This window comes from Puntigrus tetrazona, chromosome 9 (genome assembly GCF_018831695.1).
Source record: "Puntigrus tetrazona isolate hp1 chromosome 9, ASM1883169v1, whole genome shotgun sequence".
Lineage (NCBI taxonomy): Eukaryota > Metazoa > Chordata > Actinopteri > Cypriniformes > Cyprinidae > Puntigrus > Puntigrus tetrazona.
The window spans coordinates 20,649,344-20,666,173 of NC_056707.1; the positions used below are offsets into that span (position 1 = coordinate 20,649,344).

Here is a 16,830-nt window from a genome sequence, read left to right on the forward strand (position 1 = left end):
ATCATTATAAGTGGAAGTAATATAGTGTGTTATGAGATACCTATACAAATCCCGAGAAATAGTATCCAATAGACAAATAAAAGTTGTTTTAGTGATCAATTTAAGTTTTACCGAAACACCATTCTTAGTGCCAGTTCATGGTGCTCAGGTAAAAAAAAAAACATTCAGCATATATAAAACATGTCTCAAATCCTTTTTTTCCTCATTTCACTGCTGGGTCTTCAAAGCAAAAGCATTCTGTGTAAATGGCCTCTTAGCCAACACATTCTTTACATTAAAATCTTCATATTCACATGAGCCCTTTTTTTTCCTCAATAAAGCCTTTATTTCTGGGATTATCTAATGGCCTATGAGTCTCTGCTCTGGAGGAAAGGATTCCATGGCTTACAGCTATCTGATAACTAGGCTATGTATGAGCTTTTTCAATACAGACAGTCAATTATCTTTAAAAGGCTTGTTGTGTAAAGCGTGATGGAACCACAGTCTCTTGTCCGATTCAGATTCTTAGACGTGATCTCTGTACATCAGCACTCTTGTGAGAGAAGATGAACACAATTCATTCAGATTCATTACTTTTATGAAATACCTCCTATATTATGGAGATATACTAAATAAGGAAATACAGACATGCACAGAATAGAAAATAAACATTTTGTGTGCCATTACTGCAGTGCAACAGCATGGCAGCACAATACCAAGTTGGTGGTTTTGATAAATATTTTAGATGCCCTATAAAAATGTCAATGTCTACCAAAGTCCTCAAATTCAATATATTTTTGTTTATTGCCACATCAACATTTGTATTATTTATTGCCATGTAAATAATTGAGTGACATAAGGCACATCTTTTTAAAATCCAAATGTAGTCATTATTAAAGTGCACTTTTTAAAGTAAATTTTTAAACAACCTCATTGTTGGTCAGGGCCAATTACTTTTAATTGAATTGAATTACTTAGAATGGTTTGACCATTTCCGTAATGATAAAGCATTCGAGTAAGATGATTAAGAAATGCTGCATTTTCATCCGATACGCTATTCATCTTGATTGTCCTCTGGGAACAGAAAGAGTTTAAAATTATATTATATCATGAATTTATATATTATATATATAAATTATATAATATCATGAGTCCAATCATTTTTAGGTTTTCACGAACAATGTTGCAAATTGTACTTGAAAAGACAACAATTGCATGGAAGTCATTTCGCTGCTCTTTACTTCGTATTTCTACGGTCGGCCACTGAATATTGTAATCAGTGTGATTAAAGCAGAATGTTTCTCCTGTACATTTTACAATGATAGTAATAAATCTACAGCTGCAGCATTTTATGTTCAGTCATAGCTAGCCAAAACTAATGTCTAAAACCTCCTTACACTTTGTCCCTGCACCACTTGGCTGGCTTTTTGCTCCAAAAATCAGCGTGATGTCTTTGTGTGAAACTCCTTTTGTGATGCTAAGGCTGCCATTCTCATTCTCCCTGGATTCCTCATCACGCACCTGAGCGTGCCACACATCGGTTTCTCATTGAGGGTTGATGACAGGCCTTTTTATAGCATAGATGGTCTTTCTGTAGCAGTAATCTAAATGTAGGCCGATCATTGCACACATCGCATCCTCATTGAAATGTTTTGTACATGATAACTCATAGAAAGGCAAATGAACAGGTGAATTTAAAAATGCAAGGCATGTTGATCAAAAAAGGTTCTATATGCACATGTTGATCAGAGTTTAAACACACATAATCCATATTACGCTACATTTTGTAATTTTTCTTGATCATGGTGGTTCAGAACTTTCAATGTTTAATGTTTAAAGATCATAGTTTTGTTTAACATTATTGTTATTAGTTAATTCGAAGTTATGAACAATCATTTTTCAGTATCATTCATAGAATGTCTTTTGACAGTTTTCTGGTTATAATGTTCTTTAAATGTTAGCACAAAGACAAATTCATCTACAGTAAGAGGGTTTAGACAACATAAAAAAAATAACATTCCCATATATTTCGCAAAACAATAAAATGGAAAATTCCCCAATGTTGTCTTTAATGTTCGCATAACCAATAAAAATTCTATTTTATTATTATTTTTTTATTTACTTTTTACAAAACAGGATGCTTTGAACATTCAGAGAACACAAGGAAGTCCATTAAAGTCTGTATGTTAAAGCCTTTAAATATGAGGTATGTGCTGTTTTTTAGAGTTATTTAGCAATCGCAATAGATTTGCGAGTGCGAGGGAGCGCGTAAACCCAGAGAACTGTTCTGATTGGCTATTTTGAAATTGATTGTGTGGTGTCATGGCTCATTTCATGTTCAGATAAATCATTTGGTGCTGGGGTTTTGCCAGGGTTGCATTTATTAAGACACTGCGTTAAAGCAATGCCTATTTTTCACAGTCCAATCATATATGTGTGTGTATATATATATATATATATATATATATATATATATATATATATATATATATATATATATACACACACACACACACACACATATATATGGTGTGTTTTTTTATAAAATAAATTAAATAGACTGACAAAAAAAAAAAAAAAAAAAATGGAAGGACCATTACATAAAGGACCTGCTCATGTGTTAGATATCTTGGAGACTTGAAGTTGTTTTTAATACTCATTTCAAACCCCTCTTAAATTAGAATATATACATTTTTAGTTCTGAAATCATCATTGTTTTGCAATAACCTATATCTGTTTGGTAAACCACTGCATGCCTTAAAACTATGAACAAACTATTTTGCTTAATATTGTTTTATATTATTATAATATATTTAAATTTAAACCAATGTATTTTATCAGAGCAAAGGTAATGTAAACAATATAAATGCTATAGCCTAAACCAATGTTTGTTTTTTCTTAATTTTCAAAAATGACCTTTTAAAATGTTGTTGTTCTGCTAATATTTTGTAGTTCATCTTTATCAAAAAGCATATAACCTATTAGGATATGTAGCCTAGTAGCAGTTTTTATTATTATTGTTTATTTATTTTATTTATTTATTTGTTTGTTTGTTTGATTGACACCATAAGGTGATGTGATCAACATACTGCATGTAAATAAACTGGATTTCTATTTACAGTTTATTCTCTTAAAATACGTTTTTCATACAGAACAAAAGGCCTGAAAATACGTGCACGGTGAGCGTATATTTATAAAGCAAGCTACTATATCGAAAAAGTAATACAGTAATGCGATATAGCGTGTTTGTTTGCGTCCAAGCAGCACTCATCACCTCTCTTCTGTCCCTTTAAACCTCCAACTGGTTGGCGAGACTCCTGCGGTGGCATTTAACTGAGTGGGTGACGTCACTAAACTTTCCAGCTGTCTGTGTGTGTGTGTGTGTGTGTGTGTGTGTGTGTGTGTGTGTGTGTGTGTGTGTGTGTGTGTGTGTGTGTGTGCGTGTGTGTGTGTGTGTTAGAGAGCGAGCGCGCGCGAGAGAGAGTGTGTGTGTGTGTGTGGGGAAGATGAGGGAGTGAGTGTGTGTAGAAGACAGCGTGTGCGTGCACTGCTCTGCTCAGGACGCGCGAAGGATTCGTGTTTTTCGGTGAGTGGATCGTACTTTTCCTTTGGAAAGTAAGCGTTTCGGGAACGCGGATTGTGTTTGTACGTCGCATCTCTTAAAAAAAGAAACTTGAAGTCCCGGAAAGTGAGTCAGCCTTTGTAGAGAACGCGTGTAAAACTTTCTTTTACGTTCCGTTCGTCAGACGAAGTAGTTTCAGCCATGATGTAAACGCTGGTTTGTTTAAAGCTGTATCCTAGAGGAATGTTATGGACGGAATTCGTAAGGATGGAACGCGCTCGAGCAGGTTGCTTCTGTAACGCGGATGCACGAGCGCCAGCGGGCGGGATCTTTCACTGTGGTCTTCAATTTGCAAGTGGATTTTATGGAGTAACGTTAGTCGGGTATTTGTTGCTGGACGTAGATGTTGTCGCTCCTTTAGCTTTGGTTTGGTGTTTAATTAGCAGAAAAGTGCAGGTTATTGATGCGCCTGACAGCTGTCCACTGTTTGTTTTCAGAATGATGCTATATAGTTACAGTATTGACGCCACGAATCTGTCCGGATTTTAGGGTGAATGTTAGAATGGGATATTGTTCTGTGTTGTGTGATAAACATATTTAGCAGACACTTTATTAGACAGTTCTTCACCTGTATACACTGTACTTGCCGAAGTGTGTTTATTAGTCTGCCTGTCTTTTTATTTGTCTGTCTGTATATCTGCTAATTTGTCTATCTAGGTGTCTGAGCTGTTTGCCTTCATCTGTCTAGCTGTTTGTTTCTCGTCTGATAGGTATTGAAGATACTGTACTGTCGTTCTGTTCATTTGCCTGTCTACTGTACCTATGCCAATCTGCATTTCAGTTTGTTTTTCTGCATATGTTTACCTGTTTGCCATGTGTTTACTTATCTGTCTGCATCTTTCTGTTTATTTCCTTATGTCATTTTTGTTTGTTTGTTTTTGACTGTCTATTTGTATATCGTGCGCATGCATAGAGATATCGTGGTCATATTAAGTTACGTTTTCTATAGCTTCCGCAAGGGTTTCATCCTACTTTTTTTTTAGTAGTTACAACTCCTTTTTGGCTGTGTAGTGCCCCTGAAAAGGACTGGCGAGGTCTGTCCATGGATACCTCTAGAGGCCATTTCCAGGCTGTAATCTGCATGACAATACCTTTTCCTCCAGCGTGAGCCAGTCAGATTTACTGAATTTACAGTCCCTCTCTGAGAAAGGCAAACTGATCACTGAATCTCAAGACGTCCACCACTATTCTATAGCAAATATTCTGCCAGTAAGGAGACTTTCTTTTTCAAATCCATTCTCTGGAAGAGAAGACTGTAAAAATGCTACAGTAAAAACCTGTTAAATGGTCAATGTCAAGCTCCCCTACTTACTATATGTGGTGGGAAAACTGTACTGGACAGATACAGCAGTATACCGTTTTTTGGAAGTGAAAAAAGAACATAGAGTTCCCTGTTACATTTCAAAATTGCAGATTTTTGTTGTTGTTGTTGAATAACTATGTTTCTTCTTGTTTAAATAAGGATTGTATGGTACATGTTGTTAAATGAATGTTTATTGCATCATTTTAATTATCATTATGGTGTTTTTTTTGCGTGAGTGACACTGTCCAGCTTTTATATGTTAATATTTAAAAGCTGCTTGTGATGTGCTTTGCTTCATCGTGTGACTTTCTCATCACCGCCTGCTTTTGTTGGTTATCAGTGTATTACAAAGGTACAAAACAGATTTTAGTTCTTCAACAGCGTATTCAATAGTATCTCCCCTGCCATTATTTTAGGGGGGGGGGCGTCTCGCCCTGCCAACGGCAGATCACAACAGCAGTCGTTTAAAGTTTCCTTATTCATATTGAGCCCCAAAAAGGCTATTTAAATATAAAGTCCACGTGTCTCTGTTAATGAATGCCGCAGATGCGCGGTATGTGTGCTACTGTACTGAAGTGTGCGTTATGCTTCCAGTGATATTAACATCTGCCGTCTCACTATGACGACATAAATACACAAACAACAACTCCACAGCTGCTCTGAGCATCACTTTATGAGCATTTGACCGTTTCATTTGAATAAAACTATCCTCATATCACATACACACAGAAATGTAAAGGTATTTGAAATTGAAGTTTGGCTTATTTCTTCATTGTTTTTAATTGTAACATTAAATCCTAAAAATAATAAAATAAAATAATAAAATAATAAAAATGTATAAAATTAAAATAATCTGAAAAACACTGAACTAATATCACACCATATGAATATTTTAACACTCTCAGTTCTCTACTGGTTTTCTAGGTTTGTGTGTGTAAGTTTACTACCGCTTGTGAGCCTTTGTTAGTCTAAGGGAGAACATTATCACTGTATCCAAAAATTTAGTTGGGTGTCCCCTTTAATGTTTTATGACACGTTTCCTTTCTGTCTAAAGCTTATTACCTTTTTTCATAGATTGCATAGATGCATTACTGATCTAAAAGCATTTTTTTTGACAAACACGAAATTCAAAAGCTCTTTTTAATTATAAATGCCCAATGTAGTTGATTTATTCAAGAGGGATTTTCCTTTTTATTAAAGAAGTGGGAGGGTTTTTTTATGTTTGGAAAAAAATGTGTTTTTATATTGCCTCTGAACTGCGAATTTAATAAATGTGCATGATGTTAATTTTCGGCTGATCTGCAGTTTTTATAGTTCCAAAGAAAAGAAGCTTCTGTGGTGTTATACACACGTTAACTTAGCTTATCTAAATGGGGACAAGCCAAAGCCTTTACTGTTTTTATATAAAGCTATTATAAATAATACCGACTAACCTTAACCCCTAAATGGAAACGTTTGCAGTTTTAAAATAATGTATTATTTATGCATGAATGATATTTCAAATTGAGGGCATCCCTGGGTATCCCAAAGGATGGTTTTGTCAGATTGAGCTCACTTCTGAGGACAAATGCGTCCCCAAAGTGTAGCTAAGTAAATCCACATAAACATATATTAGCTGTGCATTCTTTGGCATACATTAGTCTTTTAGAAACCTTGAAGAAAGGAAAGATCTAATTAACAATCTGTTAATAGGCCTAGCACATCTCACAATGCATATCCGTAATTGCATTTGCACATTGATTATTTCAGGGGTGTTCAGCTCTTCTCTTCTGACGTCCTTTTAGCATCAATATCTTGAATAAAGAGTATTTCGCTTTTTATGCTCAGCGGTAATCATGAAGTGACTCTGTTCTTGATTTCTCTTTGTACTCATGTACAGTGAACTTCATGTCAGATAGCAGTTTAAACAGTACAATCGGCTCTAGTTTTTGGCATTACTAAATGTGAAAAAAATAACGATCAGAATCTTTCATCTGCCAGATGTATTTTTGAAAGCACCAAATTGCAAATGAGGGCATACATAGAAAAGGATGAGGCAAACATCCAGTGACCTCATTACTGGTACAGACAGTGAATTGTCTGAATATAATGGGTCTGTCATGAACAACATGAATTTTTTACTTCACGTTACTTCATCATTTTTTACAACTAAAATGGATTCATCTGTAGTTAAAGCCCAGAACTTAGATGAGCAATTCAGCACGATTGATTGAAAAACTACTAATTAACTTGAAACAAAAAAAAAAAGGTCTTTGTGTCAATTTGCAATTATTTTTATTATTATTATTATTATTATTGCTTTTTTTGTACTGTAACATGGGCTCAATCAGAAGCATGCATTAGAGTGGAGCTGTCTGTATTGAACTGTCTGAAAAGAGTAGTTATCTGTGCATTTGGCGTTGGTGATAATAACAAAAAAGATCTGGAACATTGCAGTTGTTTGAACCACTGTACTTTTGTGGTGCTTTTCATTGTTATCCTACTTGGAAGTTAAAAAAGTCACAAGGGAGATGAAAGCAGCGTAAGCAGTTCATAAAAAACAGGCAAACATTTTAGTCACATACACCACTTTTTAACTAGGAGCCATTTTGATTTAATTTTAAAAGTATTTTACCTTTTTGGTCTACACACCTTGGATGAATTGTTTTAAAGGCATGGTGAGTCTCTGGCTGTTTTTCATTTTGGAAGTTGACAATAGAAAAGAGCAACGGGATGCTCTTCAGAAGTTCTCTTTATGTGTTTTGTGTAAGAAAAGGAGTTTATGATAACTTTTTTTTTTTTTTTTAGTTAGTTATTTATGATTTCATTTATGACTAAATACCAAGAAAACTATTTTACCTGTGATCTTTTTTTTTTTTTTTTTTTTTTTTCACAGACCCTTTAGTCTTTTATGGCCAGTGTCCAGTGACAACATTTATTTTCACAGCATTTTTCCTATAAATCTGCCATATCTTAATTAGATTGTTACATTTTCTGACCCCAAAGGAAGTGGTTCCCTGTGGAAAAATTGGATATATTTATACTCTGGTGCATGTTATGGCCTCTGAAGTGTTCTAATCTATTCTTACTTCTGTGGCTTTTACCAAATGACTCTGGAAGTTGGAAGTTAATGCCCCCAGCACTTGGTTGTACCTCTGCCCAACTTTATGAGGGCAAAAGACATAGCTCATGGGAGATAAATCTTATTACATTGGTTGCTTCTAGGAGCAGCCACTGTTTGGAATTTCAGGATTTATGCATCTTTGAAATTGCTGACTAAATGGGGAAGTTTACTCTGCAGCCCATTATTATCCCTTCAAATACTTTGTCTACACTGACTTGAATTAGTTTGATGTTAAACATTCATGTGCAGTTTGTGTGAAGCCTAAGTTTTAAAAATAATGTTATGTTTCTTCTGGTTCATGAATTAGTTTGGAAACCTTTCTCACTATTCTACTTAAAATGGCAAATGACATGTTTGCTGACATTTTCCAAAGCATTTACCAGTGACCTTATAGCTGTGATTGGAAAAAAGACAGCTTCTTGTACTTATTAAATATTTTTCTTAATTAGCATTTTTTGTTTTCCATTTTAAGGTAAAAAAGATTTTATCGTAATGCACTTTTCTTACCCAATTAGCAATTTTGCAAACAGCAAGTTAACCGGACTAGGTTCACAGATTGAAATTTTAATCCAACTTTACAACAAAAAATATATAGTCTGGAATGCTTGTTTTAAAAATGTTAAGACATCTTGGTTTTAGTTGTTTAGAATCGTGTTAATTAAAATCAAGTCTTCATTATTTTGCATAAAAAGTATCTGGAGGCATTTTTTTAAGAAATACTTTTGCAGCATGGTTGCCATCTCATACAATCTCATTACTTAAGCTCCCATTAGAGTTTAAATCTATCAGCCAGCTTAGGCTAAATTGTTTAAAAAGAACAAACAGTTTGTATCTTAAATATTCTGCTGGGCCTATATAACTTGATTTGAAGTTATTTATGTGGGTGCCCTAATCAGTATGTGCCAAGTTCTTCCTCAGCTAGACCCATAAAAATCATTCTCATGAAACCCAATGAGATTTATTTTTCTTCATTACAAGGCTTGTCTCCATTGACAATTGTGCTGGAATGGGATTTGCCCTGATTTTATGCAGCTGTTGATGCCCAGTCTTGAGATGTCAGCACAAAGCAATTTACCTTCCGTATCCTAATACGATAAAGAGATGATGGGTGCACCTACAGAACAGTTGTTGTGCTGCCGGATAGCTTAGTCCATCCAATTTTTATACTCTTTATTGATTGTGATTGTTTCAAGGCATAGGCCAAGTCTGGACTATTTAATTTTACAGCATCTTTTACTGTGTCCCAATATTCTTCACAAGGCAAGTGCTTGTCAAAGCTCTTAAATGATTAAAAATGTCACAAATCGGAGTATTGGGACCTGTGATGAACATGTGATTTCGAGTCATTTTTCACCACTCTTAACCCGACTGTAGATGATTCACATGCCACTGTGATTTCATCTGAGTGCCTGTTCGGTGGAGCATAATTCCCCAACCTGTGAAGCCATTATCATGTCTAATGTCACGCTTTTGCAATAAAAGGCCAGGTTCTATAAAAGCATCGCTGAGTTATTTGCAAAATAAATTGTGCTTGCAGTTCTGTTGTTTTCAAATGGCTCACACTGATGATACGCACACTTGTTGCCGGGTAGTTCCTAATTTACATGTTTGAAAATGCCCTTTTAAATTGAGTCTTTCGCATGAGCAGGCACAGTTTTAGTGAGGAGCTGATTAAGGTCAAGTTGAAAATAGAAGAAATAAAATCTGTGAAATACAATCTGCAAAGGGTGTATGAATTGTGCAAGCTTGTGCAACACGGAAGTGTATGCAGGTAAGATGCTGAAGCGACTCGTGTAAGAAAAGAAAAAGGGAGAATGGTGTGTGAGAAGAATGTGTGACCTCAGGTGATGGATTATTGAAAACCTCTCCCACAGGACACTATTCTTCAGTGACAGGTATGGCTTAGGCTTAGTGTATTCCAGTCAGCAAGTGTGTTTCATCCAGTGCTTTAGGTATTCTTTACTTAAGCCAAAACCTGGAGTGGCAGGTTACAATGAAGGAATGAACAGAAACTTTTTATATAATAGAATGAATACCTTAAAAGACCCTAGAAATAAAACTTGTGCTATTGTTTATTCGCACTCATGTTGTTCAGACCGTGTTATTTTCTGCTGAACATGAAGGGAAAGTATTTTCACACTTTTTCTCACTTCACTCTTTTCCATACAATTATAATTACCTTAGAAAAATAAGACATTACAACGTTTTTTTTTTTACTTTTTGCAGAATTGGAAAAATGTACCTCTACATTTGTGAAACTACAACTGTAAATTATTTTCATAAGTTAACCACCGTTTTTTTTCAATGTGGAAAACAGTAAAACTGTTTGTACTACAAACCAGTGTTCATAATAAAAATAAAAAAAAAAAAAAACATTAACTTTATATATATAATATATATAGGTATATATATATATATATATATATATATATATATATATATATATACTAGTATAAAACAGCTTAATATTTAAATAATAATATTAAGCCGTTAATGAAAGGTCAAATTATTGGTTATCAAAGATGGTTAGTTTCTTGCACAACATCAATGTTATGAACATGTATCATGTATCATGAGCTGTAAACTAACTAATATGTTTGCATCACAAAAACAGTTACATGATTTTTCTGATATGGTAAACTTGCTTTATAGCTCACCTGGTACAGCACTGCTATTACAATACAGTATGAGTCATGTGAAATACATCACAATAACAACGATCAAAGCAGAAAAAAGTGGCATGATTGCTTCATTTTTTTTTTTCCATGTTCGCTTTTGTTAACACTGTTCGTTTGGTGTAGGCGGTGCATTATTTTGTGCAATAGAGCATTAACCTTTTAGCACCACTTACCAGACATTTAATTTCCAAACTACTGTTAATAACCACCATAATAAAACATTGGCAGATTCACAATAATCGTTTTTTTGGGCAACACGCAATGTGCTTTTAGGACAACTCACTGGGCATTTCACTTGAAAATGTTATGAAACGTGCAAGAAACCGCGTAACTGTCACCACAGGCACTGTTTTCCATTGAGCTTGGGTTGGCTTTTTGAGAGGAACAGACTGCAATTTAAGCCATTATTCACTGGTAACTTTCCCCTCCAGTGAGCTGTTAACTTTGAGAACTGCTGAGACTGGATAAATGAATCGGTGAGTCACAAATCGAGCTAATCCTGTTTGTGAGTTCGACTTTTTGATTCTGTCTTTGACACTGGAGGCAAGATTATCAGCAAAATAATGACAGAATTTTAGTTTTTCCACACATACTATGGAAAGGACTACATCTAATTTTTTTTTGTTATATTTTGACAGACATGGTCAATAAGAACTGTTGTTGAGAGGGAAATGGGAGCATGTAATTTCCCCTTTTGTGTTCCACAGAAACAATAATAGTATTTACAAGTCTAGAATAACATGAAGGCGAGAAAGTAATGACAAACTTTTAATTTTCTGTCTGAAGTTTTCCTTTAAACCCGCACCGTCGAGGTTGAAAATGAGTCTACAAAAACAGAGAAAACACCTGAAGTATACCAAGAAATGAAATCGAAATAATGGCTACAGGCGAATGTCATCAGAATAAATGTTGTTGTGTTTGTTTGTATATTGTTCCCCAAGAAATGAGGAGAAAAATCAATATCTAATCTAAAATATCTAGCATAACCAATCTGATGTCGCCTGATAGAAACCACTCATGTTTTTCAACTAGAATTCTTTTCTTATGCTAAATTGTGCAAAAATAAAAGATTAAAGCTTTGTCTTTGCATTTCCATTTCGACATGCGTTTACGGGAAATTTTTTAATGTGCTCAAGTTTTACCCTTAAGTAGCCAAAAACTTTTAAGTCTGTCAGGCCCAAACTTAGCTGACAAGCCACTGGTGTAAAATGTACTTTGTGTGTACAGAGGATTAGCAGTCTAAACTGCGGCTGTAATGTCTTTTCAGGTTCATATCTTAACTTAAGGCAAGAGAGTCTCACAGCACTAGACACTCACAAAGTTATTAGAATCATTCAACCCTGAACTTGAGCTGTATTTACCTTCAAAGTCTCTCCCAAGAGGCTTTAAGTCATGCCTGCCACATGATTCAGTTGATGTGGAGTGAGTTGGACCGTGGTGCTGTTTCTGAAATGTAATCGTTTTAGGATATTCATGATGCTTACCTAAGGCACTGACTGTATTGAAAGATCAATGGTATATAAACTTAAATGAGATTTCAGCCTGAGGACTTTTGTGTGTGTGTGTGTGTGTGTGTGTGTGTGTGTGTGTGGCTGAACTATTGCTTTGAAGAGTTGCTTTTATGTGAATTATGAGATGGCACAATAAGGAAATGTTGCCTAAATTAATGCACAAGTATTGCTTAAAGAACATTTATTTCACATCAAGACCACTCCTGTTGTGTATATCAAAATGACTTCTGAATGATCATGTAACAGTTAAAATTCTGCTTTGTCAACACAGGAATATGTTACATTTTTAAATATTTTAAAATAGAAAACTGATATTTTAAATACTATCATAATATTTCTCTGTACCTGCAGTATTGTATCTGCAGTATTATCAAAAAAAATACAGGTTTATAGATCGTACAAACTTTTAAAGGGTGGTGTGCATATCATTTGTAAATAAATCTTTTACAAGTTTTCAATGGCATAGAGTTTATAGAAATTTAAGTTAAGTTCATTCGAGAGTGATCAAAACAAAATGCTTGTTTTGTAGTAACTCGGTTAGAAGGCTTTTTGCATCTGCTTTTCTGAACTATGGTATAATTAAGGATACACGCAGTGTGGGAAAACCTGCTTAATGCGTAATCACAGTGTTTATGCACTGTGTGAATAACCTCTGTTTCACTTAGTGTTTGACCTTTGAGAAATTGGACAAGAATCCTGCAGCTACCCTTAAGAGTTTTATCAGATGTGCCATATTTCACCTTCAGGGGGTCCTTAATCTGTCAAGGTGATGTGTGCAATTTGCAATACTTGATGTTACAGCGCTTTTTCCTTACTTATATGTGCAGACAGATTATATATAAAACAAAAAATCTTTAACTGACATTACCTTTTTTTTTCTGACCAGCCTGACAAAGCAATAGTTTGGTTTAGGGTGGAATCTTTTTGTCAGATCAATAGGAATTTAGAAATGTTCAGTTTAGTTTGATATCTTTTTTTTTTTTTTGTTTTTTTTGTTTGCTGGAATGTTCTATGCAGCAGAATAGTTTTGAACCTCAAGAGACCTGTGCATTTGACATCTGCTATCTGACAGTAATCAGCCCTGTTACTAGGTAGTTTTCTCAAAGCTAGGGTGTTTAGTACAGCATGGCCTTTTACCGCCATTGACACAGCAAGTATTCTGTCAGAAAAGCAGATCACTTATGGCATTGCTGTTTCTTTATGGAATAGTCAAGATAAAGAAACGCATCACCACCCACTGCTGCTTTATGTTTCCAGCCTTTCATCTCACTTCTGGCCCCATGCTCCCTCTAGCTGGCCTGGCTTGCTCTCTCTTCTTTTGTTCTGTGAGCCAGGACATTTTGTTTTACCTTTGTTGCCCTTTGTGAAGACAGCTGGGCAGGGTGTACGTACATTGCTGTGCGTCTGGATTTAAAATCCAGAAATTTGATTTGACACATGTATACCGCATGTACTTTTGGTACATACATTTAATTTGATAACCGTGAGAAAGGGTTTTTTTTCTAATCCATTTGAGGATTGTGCTGCGGGAGCTCATTCTGAATACCATATTACAACAATGAAGCCTTTCAGTTTCCAGATCTTCAATTTGTCTCTGTTTTCAATGATCAAAAAGAAAATATAGCCTGTATATAAAGAAATGAATATCAGAACACTTTTAATGTACATGTTTCATCTTGTGTTTTTCTAGATTTAATATCATATAAAGATGTTCTCTGAAAGGCTGTTTAAATTTATATGCATCACATATTTTTATTGCAACTCTTAATAGATAGTCACAGTTAGCAGTTACTATACTGACCATGTGAACTTAAACCTTAGGGATTTAAGTTTTGAACAAGCATATGTCGCTGGCAGGATCAGCTAGGATTTCAGGAGGCAGTTGCATTTAGGGACTGCTGTTTTTTGCTGGATAAGGAGTGTTTAATTAGTTTGAGCATATGACACTAGCCACAGGAAGTGGGAAAAACATTAGTGTGGTCTTAGGAAACTGAAAAAGTGTTATTTAATTTTTTTTTAAAGCATCCACATTAATTACTGAAAACTGTGTGAATTATCTCAGCATTAGTTTTCATCATGAGATCCTGTGAAGGTTATATGAGATGACTATGATATAATATCAAGAACGATATTTTAGTTATTTCTTATTTAGTACAGTTCAGTTATTTATTTTATCCTTCAGTTATGTTCTGATAAAGTCAAAGCTTGAATCTTGAGAGATTCATCATGTTTCAGTCAATAGATCCGAGCCATGCCATGATACGATTATGTGATAAATGCCTCTGTATCCTCAGAGGTGCACAATAAACCCAAATGCAGTTCAATCAATGCCGTTCTCAGATAAACCGTGTTATTCAACCTAATAGTGTAATAGATTTTTTTTTCTTATGGATTTCATTCTTCCAAGATCAGGTCCTCTAGTTTGTGTACAGATTTTCTAAATAGTGTGCTGTTGTTTACATTTGATTGAAAAATGTGTGCATAAGGTGAATATATCAATGTGTGCATTTGTATGTGTGTATAATGTGCTTTAGAACTTTTATTAGATTTTATTAAGTCCTTTTTTTTCAGGGAGAAACTGCTTCTTATTAGCTGGCAAACATTAATGAGTGTCTGAGTTACAACAAATGAAAGGAAGTAAAAGATATTCAATATGTTGTTCACTCTTGCTGAGCACTGTTTTCTGTTATTTATTGTGTACACTTGGACTCCATTCCAGAACCGAGTTGCCTTGCGGTCTACTGCTACTTGGTCAACTGCCCTGTAAGACAGTATACTAACTGAAATGGAACCTTATTAGTGATTGCTTTTGAAAGTTCAGAAACTTCATCGTGTAAATAGGGCTCACAATTGATTTCACATTGCTAACATATTGTTAAACTAATAAAGTAAAACCGGCACACACAAATATTAAATAAACTAATTTAATTAGTTTACATCTGATTAATTACATCTGAATTATATTTACGTAGTTAAAATGCATTATGAGATTTCCTTGTCCACAGAGGATATGAGCTATTAAAGTAAGAATCTTGGAAAGCAGAATATGCTGCCTACCTTTTTGAACAGCCTTGATTTGGGAAGTTGTTTTGCTTCCTGCTTATTTAACCAAGATTTTGGACAGCAAAACAACAAATCGTTTGAAATCGCAGGCAAACATTCAGTGTTTATGCAGACGTCGGGCCTCATTCGTGAAACACGAGCAGAACAAATTTTTTGCAGCTGAGTTGATAACTATAAAATGAAACATCAGTATTACTGGTTACTGCTTTATTATATTTAGTAAAATTTTTGAAAATAAGATACTTGTAATACATTGCCGCTGTGGATATTCTAAATCATAGCAACTAAAACATCTCAGATGGAAAATACTTTCTTTCTTTGACCTTATTTCTATATGTTGTGCCACCAAAGTGTTCTCAAGCTCCACCAGCTAGCTGTTTTAAGAAGAGTGCCTGATATTGTTTCAGCTGGCTAAAAAGTCTTTGGACACACGCTGATGAATATTGTTAGACATATGGCCTATTAGTCTTTTTTTGCATTTATGCAATATACTTGAGAGACTAGGCCAGCATATTCTGTGTTCCAGCACCCGCAATTTACTGTAATTCATAGACTGGGGTTATGCTAATTGAATGAGTGTGCAGGAGCACAATATTTGTGAATGATTGGAATTCCTTAACATACACACATTTAACTATCAAATTAGACGTTTATGAAGTGTCTGTGAATCCGGGAGTTTTCAGGAAGGTTTGTTTTACGCTCCAATGACTCAGAATTTACTCATATATTTATGAGGGTTTCATGAATGAGGCCTATTGTGTGTGCTTATGTTTAAACTGCGTCTGTTGCATAAAATTTTTCTAATGCATCAAATCTCTCACCAATGACTCCTCAGTTGTAGGTCTTTTGCACTCTCATGTTTTGACCTTGGTTGTTTTCTGCAGCTCCTATGGAGACTATGAGCTGCAAGCAGCTGTAAGACGTCTTGGCAGCCTGGTTTTATCCTGTACTTCATAAGCTGTGGTCTTCTTTTCCCTCATTGCCAGCCAGGGCTATGTGCCTCATTGCTATGCTCTTCATCTGTCAGAGCTCTACCGCTGTTTGCGATAAAAGACTGTGATTGATGATAATCACTCTGTTCATGTGACCTTGCTAGTCTAGCAACATGGCATGTGTTCATTGCATATTTTTTTGTTTTGGTGTATTGACGTTCAGGGGTACTGACGCGCATTTCTTCAAAATTATATCACATTGCTTCTCGCTCCTTTTGCAGCTCTTTCATGTGAAATGTCCAAGAACTTGCTTAAAATTAAAAAATGCAGTTTCTGAAGCAACCATGCTATTTTAACTAGCTTATAATGGGGTTTTATCATTACTCGTGTTTCATGGGTCTTGTAACCAGATGCTCTGTATCACCAGTGCAGTGCTGGACAAGGTGAGTTAACAAGCAAGGTAACTATGGTAGAAAAGACATATTTGGTGGTAGTCATGTTATGCAAATGTCAAAATGTGCTGATTTACAGATTTTCTGAGGTCATAACATGGTATAGTGCATGGAACCACATAAATGTAATTATAAATATATCTTATCATAATTTGTGTGAAAAGGAATAAAAGTGTTTTACTGTGTA

The 16,830-nt window shown here is 35.0% G+C and overlaps 1 protein-coding gene across 6 annotated transcripts in view; it reads left to right on the top strand.

The window, feature by feature from the left end:
• The first annotated feature begins 3,420 nt into the window (after positions 1–3,420).
• The window catches only part of LOC122351548 (PTB domain-containing engulfment adapter protein 1), a 40,340-nt gene continuing 26,930 nt past the window's right edge, over positions 3,421–16,830 (top strand). For 3 of the 6 annotated variants that reach the window (XM_043248696.1, XM_043248693.1, XM_043248687.1), the window contains exon 1: positions 3,421–3,565. The gene's annotated coding sequence lies outside the window, so the exon portion shown is untranslated. The remainder of the gene's footprint in view (positions 3,566–16,830) is intronic. The other 3 variants (XM_043248698.1, XM_043248697.1, XM_043248689.1) reach the window with 2 other exon arrangements.